Source organism: Macaca nemestrina, chromosome 8, assembly GCF_043159975.1.
Source record: "Macaca nemestrina isolate mMacNem1 chromosome 8, mMacNem.hap1, whole genome shotgun sequence".
In the NCBI taxonomy this organism is placed as follows: domain Eukaryota; kingdom Metazoa; phylum Chordata; class Mammalia; order Primates; family Cercopithecidae; genus Macaca; species Macaca nemestrina.
In genome coordinates, this window is record NC_092132.1 from 96,075,312 (window position 1) to 96,101,097 (window position 25,786).

General features: G+C 35.9%; 1 long non-coding RNA gene across 1 annotated transcript in view; it reads left to right on the forward strand.

Annotated features, from left to right (window-relative positions):
• LOC105495669 (uncharacterized) overlaps positions 1 to 17,174 on the forward strand; it is a 30,841-nt gene extending 13,667 nt beyond the window's left edge. The window contains exon 4 of the long non-coding RNA XR_003021322.2: positions 16,909 to 17,174. This is a non-coding gene — a long non-coding RNA (uncharacterized lncRNA). The remainder of the gene's footprint in view (positions 1 to 16,908) is intronic.
• Positions 17,175 to 25,786: the final 8,612 nt, after the last annotated feature.

Here is a 25,786-nt window from a genome sequence, read left to right on the forward strand (position 1 = left end):
TCGAACTGTTACTGCCCATCCCTGGAGTACCAGTACAGTGAGGCAGGAGTAATTTGGATCACATGTGGAGGGTAAGAGGTTATGGGTGCATAGGCCTATCCACATAAGGGTACATAGGCGTATTCACATAAATACACATATGGGCCCTCAGGCATATTATTTCTTATTTGTTTATCCTTAATTTATCTTTGTCCAATTACAAAATCTAGTGTTAGTGTTTTCCCAAAACCTGCTGTCTGTGCATTCCTGTCTTCCAACTGTATATCTTCCTAGTGAATTGCTGGAGGAAAACGATGGATGAACACAGAAGTTGCTACTGATGTCCGATGTTTCTGGTCTGATTTATTCTTTCCAATGTGAGTTTTGTTTCATAAGGTGATATTCATTCTTCTGAAATGTGACCTTTTCCACCTTCCCATTTTATCTCCTCTTTCATTTCTCTATTAATCTTATATGCTAGCCACATTGGGCTATTCAACATTTGTGGAACTCACCATGTGTTTTCAAACTCTTCTCCCTTTCTGGAATGCCTTTCCTCTTCCTCCTTCCCCAGTTCTACCCATAGATCAATGCTCACCTTATGTGCCACGTCTCTAAAGCCTTCTGTAAACTCTCTTTTTATCACTGCTATATGACTCTGTGGTGACAAATATGAACATTTTCCCCCTCCTTACAATACTCATGCCAAGAAGTATCTTATTTAATCATGATTTAGTATAAGTATTATTTTATCTCCCTCATTATATTCTCAAGTCCTTGAGACTGTACTTATGATTATCACATTTTAATCAACCACATTGCCTGGCACAAGGCTTTTCACATATTAGGCAAACAAAAAGGTGTTACCCAAACTTTGGTGAACACTCCTTTGGCTTTTGTTTGCTTAAGAATTCAGATTTAAAATAGTTAAATAAGGACACCTTGAATAAAACGTGTGAGATGTACTGACTTTGAAATATTTAAATATTCCCCTCCTTTGCTAATGTTTCATTTAAATCATAGAATTGACAAATTATTCACTGATCTGACTATTGTAAATTCCATTCATTTAAAATTCAGAAGCATGAAATTAGGATAATTTTTGTAGGAGTTAGTCTTTATACTTTAAAAAAAGGTTTATTACAATATTTCAAGTGCAATTCAGATTTCAAATATGCTTAGCAAAACCCAAAATTCACTGATACATGAGCACAGATTACACAGAGTAATCACAAATCTCGGTAGTACTTGTTTTCATGTTCTTTACTAGCAGCTAGGCTGGATTTGAACCCGGATTCCTTTCTGCATTTCCCTAGGTTTTCCTAGTGTGGGGGTCTTCCCTTCCCTCCCCTCCCCTCCCCTCCTTTGATGAAGTTTCGCTCGTTGCCCAGGCTAGCATGATCTCTGCTCACTGCAGCCTTCACCTCCCGGGTTCAAGCGATTCTCCTGCCTAAGCCTCCCGAGTAACGGATTAAAGGCATCTGCCACCATGCCTGGCTAAGTTTTGTATTTTTGTTAAAGACTGGGTTTCACCATGTTGGCCAGGCTGGTCTCGAACTCCTGACCTCAGGTGATCCAGCCGCCTCAGCCTCGCAAAGCGTTGTCATTACAGGCATGGGCCACTGTGCCCAGCTGTTTGGGGGTTTTCCACAGCAGTGCTTTGCTGCTGGGCACCAGCAGGGCACAAGGGTGGTGGGAAGGGGAGCCTATGCGCACAGCACAGGACAGGTGCAGAGTCAGGGGCCTGTGCCCCAGCGTCTGAGGCTTCTTTGCTGTCCCTGAGCACTCCTGCTCTCGGGTTATGATAGCACTACTGGACCTTTTGCAGTATGACTGAGCCACTCAGTTTATCACTTTGTGTAGATACAAAACACCCCAAAGCAGTAGATAATGAACTCCTCCTGAACTCCTGAACTCCAGAAACCTTTTATTTGGAGGCAATTGTCTGCCTGGTACAACTGCCACATTGCCAAGCATCTTTTTCCCACCTGCCTCCCAATCTAGGACGTCTGCCTCACCTTCTTAGCCAGTAGGTATCTACTTTCACTTTCACAGGCCCAGCCTATTTATTTGGGAATTCCACGGGATGCATCGGTGTGGGTGTAGGATGAGTCGATATCTATGAATCCACTGACCTTTCCTTGCATCTGACACATGAAATAGATGTACTGATCTATATTGTCCCTCGTATAACTTGATTTCTGTAACTTGTTTATGTTTGTATCAAATGTAGGTGAGTAAACGTCCAAGGTTCCAGGGACCAGATGACTCCAGGGGTGCACCTGGCCGCGGGGAGGACTGTTTTCACACATTCTGTGCTAAGCCTGGGCATGTGTTGTTGCCATGGCAAGCAAGATTCTTGGCAAGCAAGAGTGAGGCTGCGGCCCAGCTCTCCCTATTCAGGCATGCTTGGGACATGCTTCTTTCCCTTTCTGCGTGGATGGCCCACGTTCATCCTTTGATACAGTCCAGATTCCTCTTCTTTCCGGATACTTCTTTGATGGCATCTGTCCCCACTGTGCCGCCATAGTGCCTTAATTAAATCCTTATCACAACACTTGTCACTTTGTAATGTAATCATCTGCTCACTTGTAGGTCTCCTCCCTGGGCTATAAAGCATTGAAAGAAAGTGACTATATTATCATTGCCTTCAGATCCTTGGTGCTCAGCAGTTCTGTGCTGGTTAAAGACTGTACCTGGATGCAGTCCTGCCTGTGTGCCTGGGACCCTCACATTCCCCGAGCCTAGTCTCTGTGCTCTGTTGTCACCTGACCTCAGCCATGGACTGGCAAGGATCAGCTGGATACTACTCCTTAATTAAGCAGATCAACACTTGAATTAGAATTTACAACATGGAAGGTAGAACCATCAAAATCCTAAAAACAACTACACAATGTAGATATTTTACTGATTTAGATGTTTTGTCTTCAAGTAATCAGTAACTTTGTACTGTGATACTCTTTGATCTTTTTAAAAGTTGGGTTAACTATTAGTCATTGAATAAATGATATTAAATAAATATTAACTAATTAATGTAAGTAAATCTTAGCAGATCTTCTGGAATAAAAAAATCTGATATTGAAAGCCTTGCAAATGAGAGATCCCAATCTGTGGTTAACTGTTTAAAATGATCTAATATTTACCTTTATTTGTCATAAAAAGCTATACAAACATGTAATAGATCTACTACTCTTATCCATAACTCCCTTTAAAGAGGTGCAGATATTTTAAATCTGTTACTCAAATGACTCCATCTGACATGTGAATAAAAACCATTTGTGTAGAAGCCTGCATTATGAGCAAGACTGGGCATACCAGGAGGAGGGTACTAGGAGCAGCCTTCAAACTAACACACCTTTTTTTCAAAAGGTTTTTATGAAAACAGTAACATCATTTCACTAAAAGGAGAAATTGTATGAGAACCTCTGCACTATTCATCTTAAAGTGCTTTATGTAATAAGTTATTTCAATGAACGCAGAATCTAAGAATGAAAATATAAGGAGTTCAGAAGTGGGAAGGCTCTCAGGGGTCATGGATGTTTTCAGGAAAGCTAAAACTTGGAATAATAGACTTTTTTAGCATTTTACTTTTAAACAATTTTAGGCTTACAGAAATGTTGAAACTAGTGCAGGGAATGCTTGTGAATGCTTCACAGCTTTCTTTATTGTTAACATTTTTCATAACCATGATGTATTTGTCAAAACTAAGAACTCACTGTTGGTATAACACTATCAGCCAAACTACAGACTTCGTCTGGATTCTGCTGTTCTCCCCGCTGATGCTCTTTTCTGGCATAGGACCCTACCTTGCATGTGGTCGTCAAGTCTCCTCAGTCTCTCCCATTCTGTGACAGTTCTTCAGTCTTCCCTGGTCTGCATTCATATTCTGTTACTGCTATTAGAACTTTTAATAAACTTAACACCTTAAAAACACAAATTTATTTTCCTACAGTTCTGTAGGTCAGTTGACTCCACTGATTCTTCTGCTTGGGTTTTACCAGTGAAAATCAAGCTCAGCTCTTACTGAAAGGTTCTGGGAAGAGTCAGCCTCAAGCTCATTTAGGTGGTGTCTGGAATTTTATTCTTTGTGGTTGTAGGACTGAGGCCAGTTTCCCTGCTGGCTGTGAGTCAGGGTGGTCTCCTAAACTCTTGGTGGTCTCTCTCTGGTCCTGGCACATAGCCTCTCATCTCAGAGTCATCAACAGTGCATCAAATCCTCCTCACACTTAGAGTCTCTCTAACATTACGTCCTGCACTTGCAGCAGCTTTCTAACAGGTGCACAAAGCTCTGACCTTTTAAACATCCATGTGACTAAACTGGTTATAGCTCGCGAATCCAGAAAAACCTCTCCACTGTAAGGCTGGCAACCTCAAAGCTTCACATCTGCCAAGTCCCTGTTGCTAAGTAAGTTCACATCTGCTGGGTCCAGGGCTTAGGGCATGCATGTAGGGGAGGGGCAGTCTGCTCACCATGTTGTTTTCCATGACTGACGCTTCTAAATAGTCGTGTTTAATTAGTTCATACAATGTCCCTCGATATAGGTTTGTCTGCTATTTTCTCATGACTAAGTTCAGGTTCAACATTACTAGGAAGAATATCACCAGCAGATGATGTACATGATCACCACATCAGAGCCATAATCCACAATACCAACAATGCACCCTTGCTGACATAGACAAGGAAGTGTCTGCTGAGCTCTTCAACTGTACAGTAAATATTTTCACTCTGTAATTAATCATATTTTGGGGGCAGATATTCTGAGACTCTGCCTGAGATGGTAATTTTAATTTCTCTCATTCTTCACATTTATTAAATAGAATGCTTTTAAAAAGGAAAAATGTCCCTTTTCCCTCAATTATTTATTTATTTATTCAATCACTTATTTAAATCAGTATGGACTCCTGAATATGTATGTACTCTGTGGGTTTTAATCTAGTATTACCGTTATTTATTTTATGGTCCAAATTGTTCCAGGTTTGGCCACTGGGAGTACTATCAGGCTGGTTCTTGTATCTAACATCCCATCCTTTTATGAGTGCTTCCTTATTTTTCTGTTGCCACAAGGTGCCCTGGACTCTTGCATTTTTCCCAGCCAACCTGAGTTGAACCAGTTAGAATTCTGGTTCCTTTCACTGGAACATGATTTGAGAAACCACATGAGGGTGTGGATGCCAGGTATGCCCAGGATAATAAAATTTTAGAGGAGCTTGAAGTGTCATGTATTGTTTTCTTCCTCTCTTATTATATTTTTAGCTCCTTCTTCTCTACTTGCTCCATCCCATGGGTATTCAAGTATAATTAAGCTGTCCTACCTTTAATGACAAAAATAAATATTCTTTTGAAGAAGTTTATATCCCTAGTGAAGGAGTTAGCCAGCTTGCTTTAGGCAGACAGTAAGGGAAGGGTCTCCGGAGAACCTCCGACCTGCCCCATAAGTGTTTACATCAGATGTTTTGTGCAGATAATGCACTTGCAAAGGGGGTTTGCCTAAACATGCCTGCAGAGGACTAAGGGCCTGCATGCACACTGGGGAAAGTGGGGGGAGCCACCAAGAATTCATTCCTCATACAAATAGGGAACCCAACCTCATCAGCTTATATTTACATATGCACTTGTATTCAACTGTGAGGGGCAACCAACAATCTGCTTTCAGGACTCGTCTCTTTGCTGAGAGCTTTCCTTTTGCTTAAAAAATTCCACACCACTCACTCTGGTGTCCACACACCTAATTTTTCCTGGTCATGAGACAAGAACCTGAACCTAGCTGAGCTACGGAGTGAAAAATCTTGCATCACTACCAGTTATCCCTACCTGTTATCACTCTGATTTTCTCTTCCATTTTCATTACTAAACTCTTGAAAGTGTAGGTGGTCTAAATCAGTGGTTCTTACACCTTTTGCTCTTGTGACACCTTTACACACATTAGAATTAATACACCAAAAGATTTTATGTACATGAATTACAGGGGTTGATATTCACTATATTTTCACTATATAATTCACTAATGTAAATTACTATAAGTAATTTACATGTTAACATGCATAAGGTATTTTTGAAATAAACCATAATGATTCCTCCAAAGATTAGTGGAGAGTAGCACTGTTTAACATTCTTGCAAATTTCTATCATGTCAGGCTTACTAGTACACAACTAGACAACTAGATTCTGATGTGTGCTTCCACATCCAACCTTTTGCAGGATGTTGTTCTGGCCGGAGCAGTGAAAATAAGGACTACACTGATATGCAGTTGAGAGAAGAAGAGTATTTTAATAACCAATTTGGATAATTGTTGATTGTTTTTCATTGATACTACATTAAACTTGAAAAGTTGTAGTTTCTCAAAGTTTAAGTGTAGACTTAATTCATAATTGAAGAACATTTCCTACCCTGCTTCATTTCAATTCTTTGGGGTATCATGAGTTATAAATGGCTCTTTTACCAATGCATGATTTTGAAATATACTGGTCATTGAGAAAATACTGGTATCCTAATTTATGCAGATCTTCCAAATATTGATGTATTTGTTTAAAAAACTATCTTACAAAATTCAAGGAAATACAAGAATACCCAAGCACACATTCCATTAGCCGTCACTACAATAACATCAACATGCTTTATGGAGACTCTAGAAAACTCTCCCGTGCACTTGTCAGAGAATGAATGTAAAAAAGGCAAATAATAACATTCAATTTTTGTTAAACTAGCTTGGACCTCTTGAACCCACTGTCAAAGTTGCAGGATGCCCCCACCCACAGTGTTCCCCAGACTCCAAATTTAAAAGCAGTGTTGCACACACTTGCTGCCCTTCATGTTTCACTGCAAACCTCTACACACAGACTCATTTACTGTAGCCATAGGAAAATAATTCCATTTGTTTTCAAATCAACATTCAGTTCTTAGGTTATGTACTCTCTTGTATGTGTGGCCCTTTGACTCTTTTTTTTTTCTTTTCTTTTCTTTTTTTTTTTTTTCTGAGACAGGTTCTGGCACTGTTATCCAAGCTGGAGTGCAGTTGTGATCATAGCTCCCTGTAACCTCTGCTTCCTGGGTCAAGTGATCCTCCCACCTCAGCCTCTCCAGTAGCTGGGACTATGGATATGTGTCACCATGCTTGGCTAATATTGTAATTTTTGTAGAGATGAGGTTGTGCCATGTTGCCCAGGCTGGTCTCGAACTCTGGGGCTCAAGTGAACCTCCCATGTTGGCCTCCCAAAATCTTGGAATTACAGACATGAACCCCCATGCCTGGCCCACTTTGACTCTGGACCACTTCTTCCTGGAACGCTCTTTTCTCCTGGACATTTCTAGAACTCTGTGACATTTCTTGTTACTCCTCCTGCCTCTATGACTACCATGCCCAAACTCCTTTGTATATTCTTTTTTACCTATATCCTTAAAGTAGACTTTTTTTCAGGTTTCTCTCTTCAGCCCTCATGTGTTTTTTGCTTGATTTATCTGGGGCCTTCCCTACTACTATAGCATCAGATCCCATTCATGTGAGGATGATTTCATACTTCTTCAGATATCATCCACATGAGGACAATTTCCAATCAAATGCCCAAGTAAATGCCTTTGCCTGCACCCCAGAATCACACAGTCAGCAGCATAATGTGCATCTACACCTAGATGCTCCTTAAACACATCCTGAGCATTTCTTTACCTGAATTCATCATTTCCCCCCAGCACCGCTGACATTTATTCAGGAGTTTTGATCACAATCAACAACAATAATATTTTTTATCAATCCCTTTCCTCTCTCAAAATCAGAGAGATATTTTCTTAGTCTCCAATGTGTTTTTTCTATTTTCCTCAACTCCTCAAAGGCCACTTGTTTGTTTAAATAAATTCATTTTTACATTCCTTTAACATTTTGAGATGTTATCCTTCCAGTCCTTGCTTAAAATATCTAGGCATTATGTAAAATATCTAAGATTATTTCACTTAGCATAATGATTTCCTGATTCATCCTTGTAGCATGTTTCAGTGTTACATTCCTTTGTATTGTCATATAATATTCTAGTAAGTATATATAATATTTTCTTCAGCCATTCATTTGTTCATGGCCATTTGGGTTGTTTCCAACTTTTGGGTATCGTGGATAACATTGCTAAAAGTATTTGTGTAAATTTTGTGTGTGTGTGTGTGTGTGTGTATTAGAATTTTTAAAGTATTTTTGCATAGATACCAAAAAGTGGAATTGCTGAATCATATGGTATCTAATGTTCAATATTTTGTGGAACCCCAAAAGTATAGTACAAAAGTGGCTTCATGATTTTATTAGTCTGGCCAGCAATGTATGATTATTCTAATTTCTCTCTCTCTCTCTCTCTCTCTCTCTCTCTCTCTCTCTCTCTCTCTCTCTCTATCATCTATCATGTTTAATACACCTATCCTAATGGCTGTGAAGTGATACTATATTGTAGGTTTTATTTCTGTTTATCCAAAGTCAAGTAATGTTGAGTATCTTATTGTCCATTTGTATATATTCTATGGAGAGATGTCTACTCAAATCCACTGCCCATTTTAAACTGGGTTATCTTTTCATCATTGAGTTATACAAATGATTTGTACATTCTGTGTTGTAAACTTAACAGATACAAATTTGTAAATATTTCTCCTATTCTGCTTTTTTTCACTTCTTTTGATGGTGTCGTGTATATTATGACATTCAAGATTCTGATTTAGTACAGTTTACTGGCTTTTATTTTGTTGTGAGTGCTTTTTGTGTCAAATCTAAGAAATGACTGACTAAGCAATGGTCATAAAGATTTACTACTATGTTTACTTTTAAGGGTTCTTACATTTAATCGCTATTACATTTAGATTTATCAATATTTTAAAAATAATTTTGTATATGATATAAACATTCAACTTCATTTATTTTCATATTAATATTATCTCAGAACCATTTATTTAAATAATTTTTCTTTCCCCATTGAATTATTTTGGCTGAAAATGAATTTAAAATAAACAGAAGAGTTTATTTCTGGATTCTCTATTATCTTCCATCCTTTCTTTATGCCAGTACCACACTGTCTTGATTATTCTAGATGTGCATTAAATTTTAAAATCAAGAAGTGAGAGTGTCAATTTTTCAAGACTGATTTTGGTATTCAACATCCTTTGCATTTCTAAATTGGTTTAGGATCAGATTGTCAATTTCTAGAAAAAAAGCAGCTGAGCTATTGAGAGCAGTTGTGTTTAATCTGTAGATTAGTTTGAGGAGGGCATTTTAATAATCTTAATTTTTCTAATCTATAAACATGAGACATGTTTTTACTTGCTTAAATAACCTTTAACATAATTCAATAACTTTTTAGTTTTTGTGCAAAAATCTTGCCCTTTGGTTACACTTATTTTAAGTATTTTATTCAATTTGTTGCTATTGTAAAAGGAAGTATTTCCTTAATTTTATTTTCATATAGTGTATTGCTAGTGTATATAAATACAATTAATTTTCGCATATTGATCTCGTATCCTGCAACCTTGCTGAACTTATTAATTCAAATAGTTTGCATATGTTTGTGTGTATTCCTTAGAATTTTCTATATATAAGATCATACTATCTGAAAACAGATACTTTTCTTTCTTCTGAATCTGGAGGCCTTTTATTTCATTTTCTTGTCTAATTGCTTTCACTAAACTGTCCATTACAATGCTAAATAGAAGTGATAAGAGTGGACTTCCTTATCTTCTTCCTGATCTTGGAGAGGAAGAATTAAGTCTCTCACCATTAAGTATAAAGTTAGCTATGGGATTATCACATATGACTTTAATGACATTTAGCTTTCATTTCTAATTTGTTGACTTTTTATTATTAAAGAGTATTGGATTTTGTCAAATGATTTTCTGTGTCTATCAAGATACTGTGTTTTTCTTCTCTTTTTTCTATTACATAGTATATTTTTATAATTCAGGCAGTAAATAGTATAATTAATTAGTAGATTAAATAATATTTTATTTCTTATGTGTTATGCAGAGTGTCTTTGGAACATAGAATATTTGACTACTTTGTCAGCTAGCAGATAACTAAAATAATTAATGGTGATAATGAAGTTAGGATTTGAACTGTAAGAAACTGGGAGGTGCTTGAATTATTAAAATTAATCAATGTTGACAACCAATTACAGTGATAACATGTTATAGACCTTTTGGGAGACTCATAAGAACACATCTGAGTTTTTCCTTAATCGTATATTCAGAAACAGAAACAAGACCACAGAGGACATAAACGTCTAAAACTGGAGAACACATTGCTCCCAAGCTTATACCAGATGAAAAGTGGGACCCAGGAGAATAAAAGATATCACTTTTAGGCTCGCATCAGCAATGCACACACTCAGGATTTGCCAGATTTGACTTTTATTCTCAAAATATAGCATTCTTAAATTTCTTTTCTCTGGGAACTGACTTGAGTTATTCAACTTATAATGTATTCACTCATTTGGCTGCAAAAGATCTTAGCATTACTTTAAAAGCAACTTCTTACCTATAATGAAAGTGTCAAACCTGATTAAATGTATGGCAATTTTCTTAATATTGCTACAGTTATTTTAGACTTCTTAATTAACTGGCATGATATCAAGAGCAGCTCAATGAAAAACTATACAAGATGTATTTACATTTCATGAAAGTGTTACTTGGTTTGAAAAATCACATAGGATTTTCACATAAAAACAAAATAGAAAAAATACTTATATTCATTTTCACATTTATATATTATACATAATATATTAGCTCTTTATATATTTTATACATATAAAGTATTATTTTGAATTTTTCTTTATTAATACTTAATAATATAAACTTTAATCAAATAAATATAAACTTTAATCAAATAAATATTAATAATATAAACTTTAATCAAAAGCTTTAAATTGTGTGCATCTATTTGTAAAATAATGGCATTTGTAAGAATTTTTATTGTGTTCACTCCTGAGATTGAATCATATCTTTGGTATCCCACTGTTCAGGTGTATGTGCTGACAGTGGTATATCGAAGATGTGATTCAGTCTCATGCTTACACCCACTTTGCTATGATTGCTATGTTAAACTAAGCACAACGTACAAAAATGCCTACTTTAAAAAAGAAAGATGTGTTTTACCTGTAAGAAAAAATATGAATTGTAGATCAAAATGTCAAAACTGTCCAGTATTGTGACAGGGAACTAGAACGAACAAATAACTAATACAGCCATTTAACAAAAACCCGAAAACAAGTAACTCATACTTATTCAGAGTTTAAACTGTTACATTTTCAGTTAAGAGTAACTGGATACATTTACTTTAAGCTCTTACCTCTCAGAACTGACTTTTTGGGACACTTAGTAACAAATGGTTAAAATCACACTGGGTTCATTAGCCCTACCCTTCTTATATAAATGATATATTCAGCTGAATCATTTCCAATTAAAGTTGGCCTGCTGCTGGTTTACATATGTAAAGAAGAGTTTTATATGGAAAATGATAATTATATCTTACCTTTTTCAATCATGGTATTGTCCTTTTCCTTTTCAGTCAACAGCTTTTCTTCTAGAAATGTTTTCAAATATGCTTTCTTTCCTCTTTCAGAAATATTTAGCAATGTATACTTATTTTGGAAAATGTGATACTCATTTATCTTCTTTTTAGTTCTTGCTTCTCTGTTCACTTCTCCCAATGTCCCTCTGCTTTGTCTCTTGTGTTTATGATGTGGGCTAATGTTTGTGCAGGGTGCTTCATAGGCATGTAGACCCTACTCTGACCAAAAATTGGCATCTCCACACTCCTTTACATTCATTTTCGCAACAAAACTGGTTATCTACATTAACACCACTGATCTCTGGATGACTGCGTGGAAGGCTGCTCTGTAATTAAGAACAGCAATTTGAACTTCACATGAATTAAGTGAATCCACAATGGGTAGCTGAGGTTGGTGGCCAACAGGTTTTAGAAGCACTGCTTAGTCAAAACATGATTTTTTTTTTTCTAGCATCATGAGAAGCCCGGTCCCATGAAAAAAAGAAAATTAATGCCTTTATAGATTAAAGATTAAAGACTTGCAAGTTAGGTATGGAAGAGAAACAAGGATCATAATTTACTGCTCCATAGTGTAGAAAGGCTGGCTGGATATCCAGCAAGACTAACTTCTTGCTGGTCACAGAATTGGATGGCATTTTCTAGTCTCCCTTTCAGTTAGCTGTGCACATGTAATTGAGGAGTAGTAAGTGGTAATGATATGCACCAATTCTTCCAAAAAAAAGACAAAGGAAGATAGAACCCAAAGAAAAATCTTGAAATCAGTGAGAATTTTTTCTTTATGCAAAAAACAATTCAAAGGACAACACATATCCCGTCAGAAAACATGAAGGCATAAGTAAAGAAAACACAAAAATTTTTAACAGCTGGAAGAAGAAAGTTACAGTCTGATGTATTTTGTCTCTGTGTCTCCTCCAAAATCTCGTCTTGAATTGTACTCCCATAATCTCCATGTGCTGTGGGAGGGACCCGGTGGGAGATAGTTTGAATTGGGGGGCAATTTTCCCCAGGCTGTTTTTGTGGCAGTGAATAAGTCTCACAAGAGGTGATGGTTTTATCAGGGGTTGCTGCTTTTGCATCTTCCTCATTTTCTCTTGCCACCACCACGTTAAGAAGTGCTTTTCACCTCCCGTCATGATTCTGAGGCCTCCTCAGCCATGTGGAACTTAGGTCCAATTACGCCTCTTTTTCCTGCCAGTCCCGGGTATGTCTTTATCAGCAGCATGAAAATGGACTAATACCCAGTCCCTAATCATTTATCTAATAAAAATATCCTTCAGGAATGAAGGAAAAATCGAGCCATTCTCATATATAGGAAAACTAATAGAATTTGTCACACACAGACCTATCCTACAAGAATTACTAAAGAACGTTCTCTTAAAAGAAAGGAAATGATAAACGAAGAAATCTTAGAACATCAGGAAGAAAGAAAACACAATAAAAAATAAAAATAGGCTGGGCACAGTGGCTCACGCCTGTAATCCCAGCACTTTGGGAGGCTGAGGTGGGAGGATCATGAGGTCAGGAGTTCGAGACCAGCCTGACCAACATGATGAAACCTGTCTCTACTAAAAATACAAAAATTAGCTGGGTGTGGTGGCGCACTGCTGTAATCCCAGCTGCTCAGGAGACTGAGGCAGGAGAATCATTTGAATCCAGGAGGTGGAGGTTGCCGTGAGCTGAGATCATGCCAATATACTCCAGCCTGGGTGAGGAGTAAAACTCCATCTCCAAATAAATAAATGAATAAATAACATATATATGTACATACAGTATTTTTTCTCTGATGTTTTCTAAAAAGTCATTGAGCCAAAAAATTACTATTTATGTATTTCAGTGTGTAATGTTATACATCAATAAAATTTCTAAAATAAGTGTCTGCAAAAACCAAAAGAAAGAAAAACAAAAAAAATGAGTAAAATGTATGAATAGGCCATTGGCAAAAATTATACAAATGGACTTAAATATATGAAAAGATGCCCATATTTACTTTTTATAAAGTAAAGGGAGTAATAAAATTATAGCAGTACCATATCTCACCTCTCCACATGCTGCTGTGGGAATGCAAAGTGTTCACCTGTACAGGGGGGAATTTGGTGACATCCAGCACAGTTACATATGCCTTTACCTTTTAGCACAGCAGTCTCACCTCCAATAATTTATCCTAAAATATACCTTCTCAAATACAAAACAACATATGTGCAAGGTTATTGATTGCGACATTGGTTATAATAGGAAAATATTGGAAAATCATAATATTCAGGAGAATGATTAAAGAAACTGTGTTCATTCACATAGTACACTATCAGAGCTATAAAATAGAATGGATGTGTTAATAGACTGAGAGTGATGACTTCTGGATATATTGCAAAGGGTAAATAAATATGGGGAAGAAAAGTTATCACTCAATTATAATGAATTATGAGTATCTTATGGGTTAAATCAAGTATATAGGTTTATTGCATTGATTTCACGAACTGAACTGCCAGTTTGTGATCCTGCTCCAAGCACTCTTCTTGGCCTAGAGCATCAACTCTTGTAGCTTAATTACAAGTGAGCCAATGGATTTTAACCTTTTATTGGAAACTAATACAAAGCACAAGGAAGAAACTCTAAAATGCCACATAAACTGTTCAGTGTGGAGCCTCACTGTGTTATCATAATCTATTAAATTCCACCTTATAATCCAAGTTAAAAGATCCCTTGAAAGAAGAGCTATATGATACACCTAGTCCCCCTTATCCATGGTTTCCATGACACATGGTTACAGTTACTGGCAGTCAGCCACCATCTGAAAATATTAAGATATTTTGAAAAAGAGAGAGAGACCACATTTACATAGCTTTTATCACAACATACTTTTATAATTATTTTATTTTATCATTAGTTTTAGTTTTTAATCTTTCTGTACCTAATTTACAAATTAAACTTTCTCATAGATATGGTACCAAACTCTCTCTATATATACTATGTATTTTCCTTTACATGCATACCTATGATAGAGGCTAAGTCGGGACTACTTGTATCATCTAGCTCTTCTTTCAAGGAATTTTTGAACTTGAATTACAAGACAATTTAATGGACTATGGCAATACAGTATTATAAGTGCTGGGATGAAACTATAATAGGCAGAATAAAGATAGGGAGAGAAGTGCTGAGGACGGATTTCTTAAGTGAGGTAGATGGTGTCTGAATTAATGATTAACAGCTCAATTGGCAAGGTGAAAGGTTGATGAGATTTGCATTCCTGGTAGATGTAGTAGTCCCCCCTTATCCATAAATGAAACATTCCAAGGTAGTTTTGGGCATCCTCTGGGGATCTTAAAAGCTTGCCCCTATGTATAAGAAGAGATTACTGTGTTTAATTAATTTAAAGAATTTATCCTCAGCATATATAATAATTTCTTGACCATGGTACATAATTAATAAACATACTTTAAGTAATAGATAAATGAATAAATTAATAAAAGGCATGATAAATGAATGCTAAGCAATGAGGCTTAACAAGGATTTCAGGGTAGAATTACTATTTTTTAAATGGCGCCATGTTAACAAAATGCCATTGATTTATTCTTAGTAAACTTACAAATTCTAGATTCTACACTACTTTTAGCCAGCACTATCTGGTCAATGAATACTGGGTTTTAAAAAAATCTATAGTAATATTTCAGGCTATAGTTTGCACATTCTAATATGTTCTGTTTTTCAGAAACAGATGATGTCTGTCACTTAGCAGAAAGTCAGTTTGATTGGCTGCAAACTTATCTTACTGCTTGAGTGATTGTAGGTTAGATATTTATTTTCCATATGAAATGAAAAAGGAATGTGTGGCCTTCATAAACATTTACTTGTTAAAATGTGTAAGTTTCTAATTGTGTGGCAGACTGCACTCAGCCTGGGCAGAAAGGACACAGAGATGAATGTCATGGGACCCTGCCATGACAGCAGGGTAACTGCGCAGAAAAGATGCAGCCGACGTGTGCTGAGGCAGAGAGGACACAGCAGCAGTTACCTCGGGGGTCAGGGCAGCTTTGCTAGAGGAGGTGCCGTTTTTTATGAAGAAGGAGGATTTAACCAGGTTCAGAAAGAAGGTAGGGGGATCCCAGAAACAAAATCAACTGAATCATTTCAGCAGCTGTCAATACTGAAACGTTTTTGTGTCAATCTCTTCAACTCAGGTATTCACAACATATTAATGCCAATCTGTTTAAATATAGGCAAAGAAGCTCAAGCGTTTTTTTCATAGTCCTTCCGTGATGATTACTGGGATGCTTTTCTTTTTGGAAGACAAAATCTTTACAAATAACCATGTCCTTATTTGCTGGTACCTAACAAAGGCTTGTTCTGCCTATTAATTATGCAGCTTCGCCCATGAAGCGCATGCTGTTTAAGAGTAGTGAGTAAACGACTTTGGCTGAAGGACAGTGTTTCTGGGAAGTAGGAAGCAGCCCCATTTGAGATGGGAACGTTTTATTGCAGCCATATTGTGAGGAGGGGTTAGTATTAAATGAGGTAGAGATTACAGAAGATGAAGAGGCAGGTTTGGGGTGGAAGATACTAAATTTGGAATTGAACATGTTAAGTTTGAGGTCACTGTCAGAAATCCAGAAGGAGAAATAAACAGAAGTCATGAATTGGGCATATGTGTTTGCCATATTTATGGATGAAGTCCAGATTTCTCTCCATCAAACACTAAAAACAAAAATAGAGAATAAAAATTAAAACAAGAGAAGTCTTGCTATGACTCTTTATTTTAATGGTACTCCAAAGATGAGCAATGCAGAGAGACAAGACAGTGGGGCAGGATTGGGTGGCTGACGTCCGCACTTAGAAGGCAACACAGTACCGTGATTTTTTTCCCATAACTTAAGTGAAGAAAATGAAACAACTGCTCTGGTTCCTCACACAATTCTCTTAGCAAAAGCTGCAATGCATTGCGATAGATGCAGGAGCAGGACCAGATGCACTGGGCTCCGGGCTCATAATTAAGCACAGGACTTTGTAATTACCTTCTCCTCTTGTGAGAGGAAAATGATAATTAAACAGCCAAGTCCCAGCAGATGCTCACAAAGGGTTTCTGATTGTCAAGGCGAGCCCTAAATTCATTTGTACTTTAACTCTTGACAGTATCAGGGAAATTTTTTTTTCCCTAAAGTATTTAATATTTCCTGAAATAATTGCTTCAAGTCTGAAGTAATTGTGTAAGTTGGCTTTAAAAATTCAGGCAGTAAACATGCATTAAATAACTACCAGGTGGGGTGTATGTGTGAAGTTTTGGTGTTAATGGGCTCAGTCCTTGTCCTCAAATAGTTGACAATCTGATGGAATTGATGATCCTAGAGCCAGTGAATAATGTATATTGGTTGATGTTTTAATAATGATTTTTACATTTCTCTTTTTACCCTTCAGACTGGAGGAGTTTGTATCATAGGTTTTAGCTACCAGAAAAACTGATAGTCTTTGTCAAGTAGTGAATTAAAGGAATCGGATCTCGACCCTGAATGAGAAGAGCCAGTTGTGTGAAAGTCTCGAGAAACAGTGCTCTAGGAAGAGGGCACAACTTGGTCAAAGACCATCCAGCTAGAAATGCGATTGCCTTTTGGAAGAATAGAAATGTGGCCAGTGTGGTCAGAAGCAAGTGTGCAAGAGGTGACTGACAGTCAAGGGTGAGGCACACACAGGTAAGAGATTTGGATAATGCAGCCAATTGTTTGCAAAAACGAGTAAGATCATTCCTCTCTCTGTGCCCAGGCTGCTTTGCAATGTGACTTGCCAGCACCTCTTATAAATAAGTGAAGTCCATTTCTAAACTCTTGACTCTGACCTGACTTTTTACTTTCTTTGGGCAGAGATTACAGAGGAAGTGTTGTAACATTTCTGAATGTAGCTTTGCACAATTCTACTCCCTCTGACTGAATACCGTGTGAAAAGGACTGTCCGCCATGCTGAAAGATAAAATCCATGTGGAGGAAAACTAGCTGCTCCAGCTCACAGTCAGCTAGCCCCCAGCTGGCCATAGACGCAGGAGGGAGCCCCAGCCAAGAGGAAATGAACCTGCATCAGATCAGCAGAGCCTCCTCTGTGAACCCAGCCCAACTTAGCAAAAACAGTGTTGTGAACTCAAAAAATGTTGTTCTCAGCCAATGTGCTCTAGGGTAATTTTTTAATGGATTTTTTATGGATCAAAAACTAGCAGATGCAGGTAAAAATCAGATTATATTGAACATAGTAAGCCACACTGAATAGTTTAGGTATTTGTGCACTTGCAGTGCAAAGACATTGGAGTGCTTGAGATCAATTGTATGTTTTAGTAGCATTCTGATGATTAGAAAAAGAGTTGAGAAAGGCCAAGAATGAGACCACTAAGATCATTTGGGAAACAGTTGCAGTGCACAAGTGAAAATAATGTTGATTAGGGTGGTAATACTGGAAATGAAAGAAAAAGAATAGATTCATATATATTTTGAATAAATAACAGGCAAGATTTAATGAATAATTATGTATAGTTGGTGAGAGAAAGAAAAGAATCAAAGATTCCCTTAACAAATATTAATTGAGTGCTTATAAGTTTTAAAAATGATAAAATATCCTCCTAAATAAAGGCACAGACCTTATCATCATAAAACTATAGTATCCTAGATGTTAAATACATATTAACAGTAATAAAGGCAGAATTACTACTGTTGTAATGTTTTTAGAGAAGAGATTCACATGTTACTGTGGATACCTCCTGATACTGGAGTCTGTATAGTTTAGCACTGTGCTTTAGAGGGTACCATCTTTCAGATTACACTCTGGATATCTACATTAATTTATTTTGCCATTACAGTGCTGACTTGTGGCCAGAATTCTTTTAGAAAATAAAACAGGTGCGGATATCAGGATACATTACATAGGTTAATGATACTTAGAATTTAATAAAGTCTTGTTTTAAATTTATGCCATACATTGAGAAATAATGTATGCGTGTGAGTGTATTTGCATTCATCTGTGAAACAAAAATGTAAGAAAAGTATACATATAGCATAGGATTTGAAATTATATTCTATATAAAAATGGTTTAGGCCAGATGCCTATCAACTTCCTATTAAAAAGCCTCTAATAGTTTGGAGTAGAGACACTTACCTCTTATCTTCTAAGGTAAGAGAAAATATAAAACATCTCATATTGTCTGCTGAAACACTTAGGTCTGCATTCAGTTTTTAACCTAGAGTGAAGTGATGTTGGTCAATTGCTACCGATACAACTATCAGTTTTGTGGGGAAAGTGGCTAATTTCCACAGAAAAATTTAAAAATATATTCTATTTCCTTCTTTATTTTTGTCTCCTTCTCTATAGTGTTAGTATCATGAATATTAAAAAGAAAAGCTGTTTTAAACATTGTTTAAATGAAATGTTATATAAACTTAACATATGCTATGAAGTGTTATATGACATAACATTAATAAATTAAGAAATTGTCTACATTGCTTTGGTTCAATAAATAAATATCAATAAAGTATGTATGTGTATATATGTGTGTATAGATATATACACATACATACACAAATATATATACACACATATATACGTGTGTATATATAATATTACTATGGTAACATGCAATTAAAATAATTACTACTCAGTTAATAGATTGTATATAAATTGGCTCAAATATCAAAATCTATCTCTGAAATTTCTTAAATTTTTAAGCTTGAATTATCACAAATAGCATCCCAGACTATTACCTGGATAATAGGGAATTATCAATTTGCATTGGAGTTGTATTAATATATATGATGGGAGAAAATATTTGAAGAAATGCGCACCAAAACACTTAAGTATCATCCTTTATTGTAGAGTCATCCTATATCAACTATTTTTTTAAATAATGGGTCAGTAATATTGACAGAAAAATAAAACAGTCTGATTTTATTTTAGATAGCAATGTGCTTAGCTAAAATAACTAATAATAAACCAGAACTTCTACATACAGAAAAATTACTACTATGAGGAAAATTTATAGCAATAAACACTTACATAAAAAATAGAAAGCCTTCAAATAAACAACCTAATGATGCACCTCAAGGCACTAGAAAAGCAAGAGCAAACCAAATGCAAAATTAGTAAAAGAAAAAAATAATAAACATTGGAACAGAAGTAACGCTGGGCACTGTGGCTCATGCCTGCAATCCTAGCACTTTGGGAGGCTAAGGCAGGTGAATTGCTTGAAGCTAGGAGTTCGAGACCAGCCCAAGCAACATGGCAAAATCTCATCCCTACAAAAAAAAAAGTACAAAAATTAGCTGGGCATGGTTGTGCTACCCTGTAGTTTCAGCTACTTGTGAGGCTGACACGGGAGGATTGCTTCAGCCTGGGAGGTCAAGGCTGCAGTGAGCCGTGATTGTGCCAATGCACACTGCACTCCAACCTGGGCAATAGAGCAAGACTTTGTCTCAAATAAATGAAAAAAAAAATAGATTGGAGAATGAATAAATTAAATTGAAACAAAAAAATATTAAAAAATCAATGAAGCAAAATTTGTTTTTGAAAAAATAAAATTGCCAAACCTATAGCTAGACTATGAAAAAAGAGAGAAAACCCAAATAAATAAAATCAGACACAAAAGAAAACATCACAACTGATACCAGAGAAAACAAAGTATCATTAGGTACTAGTATAATTAATTATAAGCCAAATTATAAGCCAATAGATTGTAAAACTGAGAAGAAATGAATCATTCCTGGTCACATAATATTTCTCAAGGTTGAACCATGAAGAAATAGAAAACCTGAACAGACCAATAACAAGTAATGAGATTAAAGAAGTAATAAAGTCTCCCATCAAAGAAAAGCCCAGGATCTGACAGATTCACTATTGAATTATATCAAACTTTTAAATATGATTAATACCAATTTCACTCAAACTATTTCAAAGAATTGAAGAAAAGTAACACTTCTAAACTCATTCTACAAAGCCATCTACCTGATATGAAAAGTAGACAAGGACACACAAAAACAAAACTATAAGACAATATCTCTGATGAACATATATGAAAAATCCTAAATAAAATACTAACAGATCAAGTCAAACAACACATTAAAAAATGCACCATGATTAAGTGGACTCATTTCAGAAATGCAAGGATTGTTCACTGTATACAAATTAATAAACATGATATATCACATCACCAGAATCAAAAACAAAAACCATATGGTCATTCCAGTAGATGTGGAGAAAACATTTGATAAAATTCAACATCTCTTCTTGATGAAAACTTTCAACAAATTGGCTATAAAAGGAACATACTTCAACATGAAAAGGAATATATATATAAAACCCACACATAATATCATACTGTGGTGTATTAATGAGGAAAAAACTAAACGCTCTCCCACTAAGATCTGGAAAAATAAAAGGATGCTCATTTTCAGCACTTATATTTAACATGCATGTTGCAAACAGAGAAATTATACAAGCAAAAAAATAAAGAGCATTTAAATTGGTGGGAAAGAAGTCCAACTACCCTTATTTGCAGATGACATAATCTTATATTTAGAATCAACTAAAGACTCCACCAAAAGAAAACTGTTAGAAATGATAAGTAAATTCAGTAAATTGCAGGATTTAAAATCAAAATACAAAAATGAGTAGCATTTCTATACACTAACTGCAATCAGTCTGAAAAAGAAATCAAGAAAACTATCTGATTGTTAATAGCTACAAAAAATAAAATGAAATAAAATACCTAGGAACAACTTTAACCAAAGAAGTGAAAGATCTCCACAAAGGAAATTATTAAATACTAAGGAAAGAAATTGAATAGAACACGAAAATATGAAAAGATATCCCATATTCATGGATTGGAAAAATTAATATTGTCTAAATGTTCATACTACCCAAAGCAATCTGCAGATTTAATGCAATTCCTCTCAAAATGCCAATGACATTTTTTATAAAAATAGGAAAAAAATCCTAAAATCCTTATGGAACTACAAAAGATCCCACATAGCTAATAAAATCCTGAGCACTGCCTGGGTGCAGTGGCTCATTCCTATAATCCTAGTGCTTTTGGAGATCAAGAATCGCTGGAACCCAGGAGTTTAACTCCACTTTGGGCAATATTGTAAGACCCCGTCTCTACAAAAAATTTTAAAAGATTATCCAGGCATGATGGCATATTCCTGTTTCTCTAGCTACTTATGAGGCTGAGGCAAAAGGATCAGCCCAGCTTGAGCCCAGGAGTTTGAGGCTGTAGTAAGCCATGATTACATCACTACACTCCAGCCTGGAAGACAGACTGAAACCTCATCTCAGAAATAAAACAAAACTGTAAGAAGAAAGAACAAAGCTGAAGGCATCACATTACCTAGTTTTGAATTATACTGCAAAGCTATAGTAACCAAAACAGCATTGTACTGGCATAGAAACAGATTTATAGAACAATGGAACAGCATAAACAACTGAGAGATGAATCCATGCACTTATAGCCAATTCATATTTGACAAAGGCACCAAGCATATACAGTGGGAGAAGGATGGTCTCCTTAAAAAGAAGTGCTGAAAAAACTGATATCCACTTGCTCAAGAAACTAGATCCCCATCTTTCACCATATACAAGAGCAACTCAAAATAGATTAAAGACTTAAATGTGAGACCTGAAACTATAAAACTACTAAAAGAAAATATTGTGGACATGATACAAGGTATTGATCTGGGCAAAGATTTTTCAGTTAAAGACTTCAATGGCATAGGCAACAAAAGCAAAGGTTGACAAGTGGATTTACACCAAGCTAAAAAGCTTCTGCACAGCAAAGGAAAAAAATCAACACAGTGAAGAGACAACCAACAGAATGAGAGAAAATATATGCCAAATCAGAATATATAAGGACCTCAAATAACCCTACAGCAAAAAAAAAAAAAAAAAAAAAAAAAAATCTGATTTTTAAAATAGTCAAAAGAATTTGAATAGACATTTTTCAAAAGAAAACACATAAATGTCCAACAGATGTATGAAAATATGTTCAACATTGCTAATCTCTAGGGAAATGCAAATCAAAAGCACAATGAGATACCATCTCAGGTCAGAATGGCTACTATCAAAACAAAATACAACAAGCTGGTAAAGACACAGAGAAAGGGGAACACTTATATACTGTTGATGTTAATGTAAATTAGTACAGCCATTATGGAAAACAGTATGGAGGTTCCTCAGAAAACTAAAAATAGAACTCCCATAGAATTCAGCAGTCCCACCACTGTGTATATATACAAAAGAAAGGAAATCATTGTATTGAAGAGATATCTATACTGTCATGTTTATTGCAGCAATATTCACAATGGCCAAGATATGGCATAAACTTATGTGTTCATCAACAGAGTAATGAATAAAGAAAGAGTGGATTCTTTACAATATATACAAACATGGAATATTATTCACTATACAGAATGAAATTCTGTAATTTATAGCAACACGAAAAAAACTGGAAGTCATTACATTAAGCAAAACAAGCCAGGCACAGAAAGACAAATATTGCATATTCTCACTTATATGTGGGAACTAAAAAAGTGGATCTCATGACAGTAGAGAGTAGATTTGTGGTTACCAGAGGCTGGGAAGGGAAGGAGTAGAATGTAGAGAAGTTGGTTAAGGGGTTCAAAAACAGTTACATAGAAGAAATAACTTCTAGGATTTGATAGTACAGTAAGGAAATTACAGTTAACAAGAATTTATTGTATACCGTAAAACAGCTAGAAGATTTGTAATGTTCCCAACACAAAGAAAAGATAAGTGTTTGAGATGACGGATATCCCAATTACCATGATTTAATCATGACACATTGTATACAGGTATCAAAATATCACTTGTACCCTAAAATATGTACAACATTTTAAATACATATATTTGTATTATATATAAAATATATTTTTATTATAAGCATGTTTTAAATATGTATTTTTATTGTATATAAAAATATATTTATTTTCTCTCTATATTTTATTATATATAAAAATATATATTTAATATATGTTAGTATATTTAAACAAAACTAAAAAGACCAGGGCATTAAACACACACACACATACATACATGTGGAGAAAATTAGAAAGTGACCCCAAGAGATTGAAGCTGCAGTGAGCCATGATTGCACCACTGCACTGCAGCCTGGGTGACCATGTCAAAAAGAAAAAGTGAGACCTGTCAAAAAGAAAAGAAAAGAGAAAAGACTATCAATGAAGTTTTCTACATCCAACAAAACTATCCTACAAAGGCGAGGGAGAAACTAAGGCATTCCCAGGCAAACAAAAGCTGAGGGAGTTAATTACAAGTAGAACTGCCCTTCAGAAAATGCTCAAGGGAGTTGTGGAAGGTGAATGAAAGGACACCAGACAAGTAACTTGTAGTCATATGAAGAAATTAAATTCCAATAAAGGTAAATACAAATGCAATTATACAAGCTACTACTATTGTAACGGCAGTTTGTGACTCCTTTTGTTTTCTACATGATTTTTGAGACTAATACATAAAAAAAAAAATTAGTGAAAGGCTGGTATCATTGTAACTTTGGTGCGTAACTCCATATTTTATTTTTTAATATGACTTCAGAGAATAATGCATAAAATAATTATTTGTTTCCGAACGTGAAACTTATCAAGTTAGAATTTTGTGGCATGAACAACTGAAAGGGGAGGGGACAGAGCAGTAAAGACGTGTTTACATGTTGTTAGGTTAAGTTGGTAGAAATTCTAATTACAAGCCAGGTGTGGTGGCTCATGCCTGTAATCCCAGCACTTTGGGAGGCCGAGGTGGGTGAATCACCTGAGGTCAGGAGTTTGACACCAGCCTGGCCAACATGGTGAAATCTCGTCTCTACTAAAAAAAATACAAAAATTAGTAGGGTGTGGTGGTGCACGCCTATAATCTCAGCTACTCAGGAGGCTGAGGCAGGAGAGTCGCTTGAATCTGGGAGGCAGAGATTGCAGTGAGCCAAGGTCTTGCCATTGCACTCCAGCCTGGGTGACAAGAGTGAAATTCCATTTCAAAAAAAGAGAAATTCCAATTACAGTGTTACAAGGTTAGAATGTTATATGTAATCCTTATAATAACTATAAAGAAAATAACTGTAGAATATATACAAAATGAAGTGAGGGAGAAATTTAAATATCTTACTACAAAAAAAACTAAACCTCAGAGAAGAAAGCAATGTGAAAAATGAAAGACAAAAACACTATCAGCCATATAGAAAACAGCAAAATGATAGAAGTAAATCTCTAATAATTTAGATGTAAATGAATTAAACTTTCTAAGTAAAATACAACTATTGGGAGAAGGAATAAAAACAAATTATCCGGCCGGGCGCGGTGGCTCAAGCCTGTAATCCCAGCACTTTGGGAGGCCGAGACGGGCGGATCACGAGGTCAGGAGATCGAAACCATCCTGGCTAACACGGTGAAACCCCGTCTCTATTAAGAAATACAAAAAAAAAACTAGCCGGGCGAGGTGGTGGGCGCCTGTAGTCCCAGCTACTCGGGAGGCTGAGGCCGGAGAATGGCGTGAACCCGGGAGGCGGAGCTTGCAGTGAGTTGAGATCCGGCCACTGCACTCCAGCCTGGGCGACAGAGCGAGACTCCGTCTCAAAAAAAAAAAAAAAAAAAAAAAAAAAAAAAAAAAATATCCAACTATATGCTGTCTATAAGAGATTCATTTTAGGTCACAAAACACAAATAAATTTAAAGTGAAAGGATAGAAAAATATATTCTATGGAAATCATAACGAAATACAGGAGGAATGTGTATACTAATATCAGATAAAATAAATTTTAAATCAAACACAATTATAAGAGATGAACCAGGACATTTGTATTAGTCAGGGCTCTCTAGAGAAACAGAATCAACATAATGTAAATACATGATATGATATATCACTATATAAAAGGGGATTTATTATGGGAATTGTCACATGTGATTATGCAGACTGAGAAGTCCCACAATATGTCACCTATCATCTCAGTCCAAGTCCAAAGGCCTGAGAACCAGGGGAACTAACTGGGCAGCTCTCAGTCCAAGGCTGAAGGCTTGAGAACCTGAAGTTCTGAGGTCCAAATGCAGGAGATCGGTGTTTCAACTCCAGAGGGAGAATAAATTTGCTTTTCCTCTGCCTTTTTGTTTTATCTGGGTTCTCAATTGATTACATGGTGTCCTCGAACATTGAATGAGGGAGGAAATCCATACTCAGGCTCCTGAATAAAATGGCAGTCTATTCCAGAAATATCCTCAAAGACATACAGAGAAATAATGATTTACTGCTA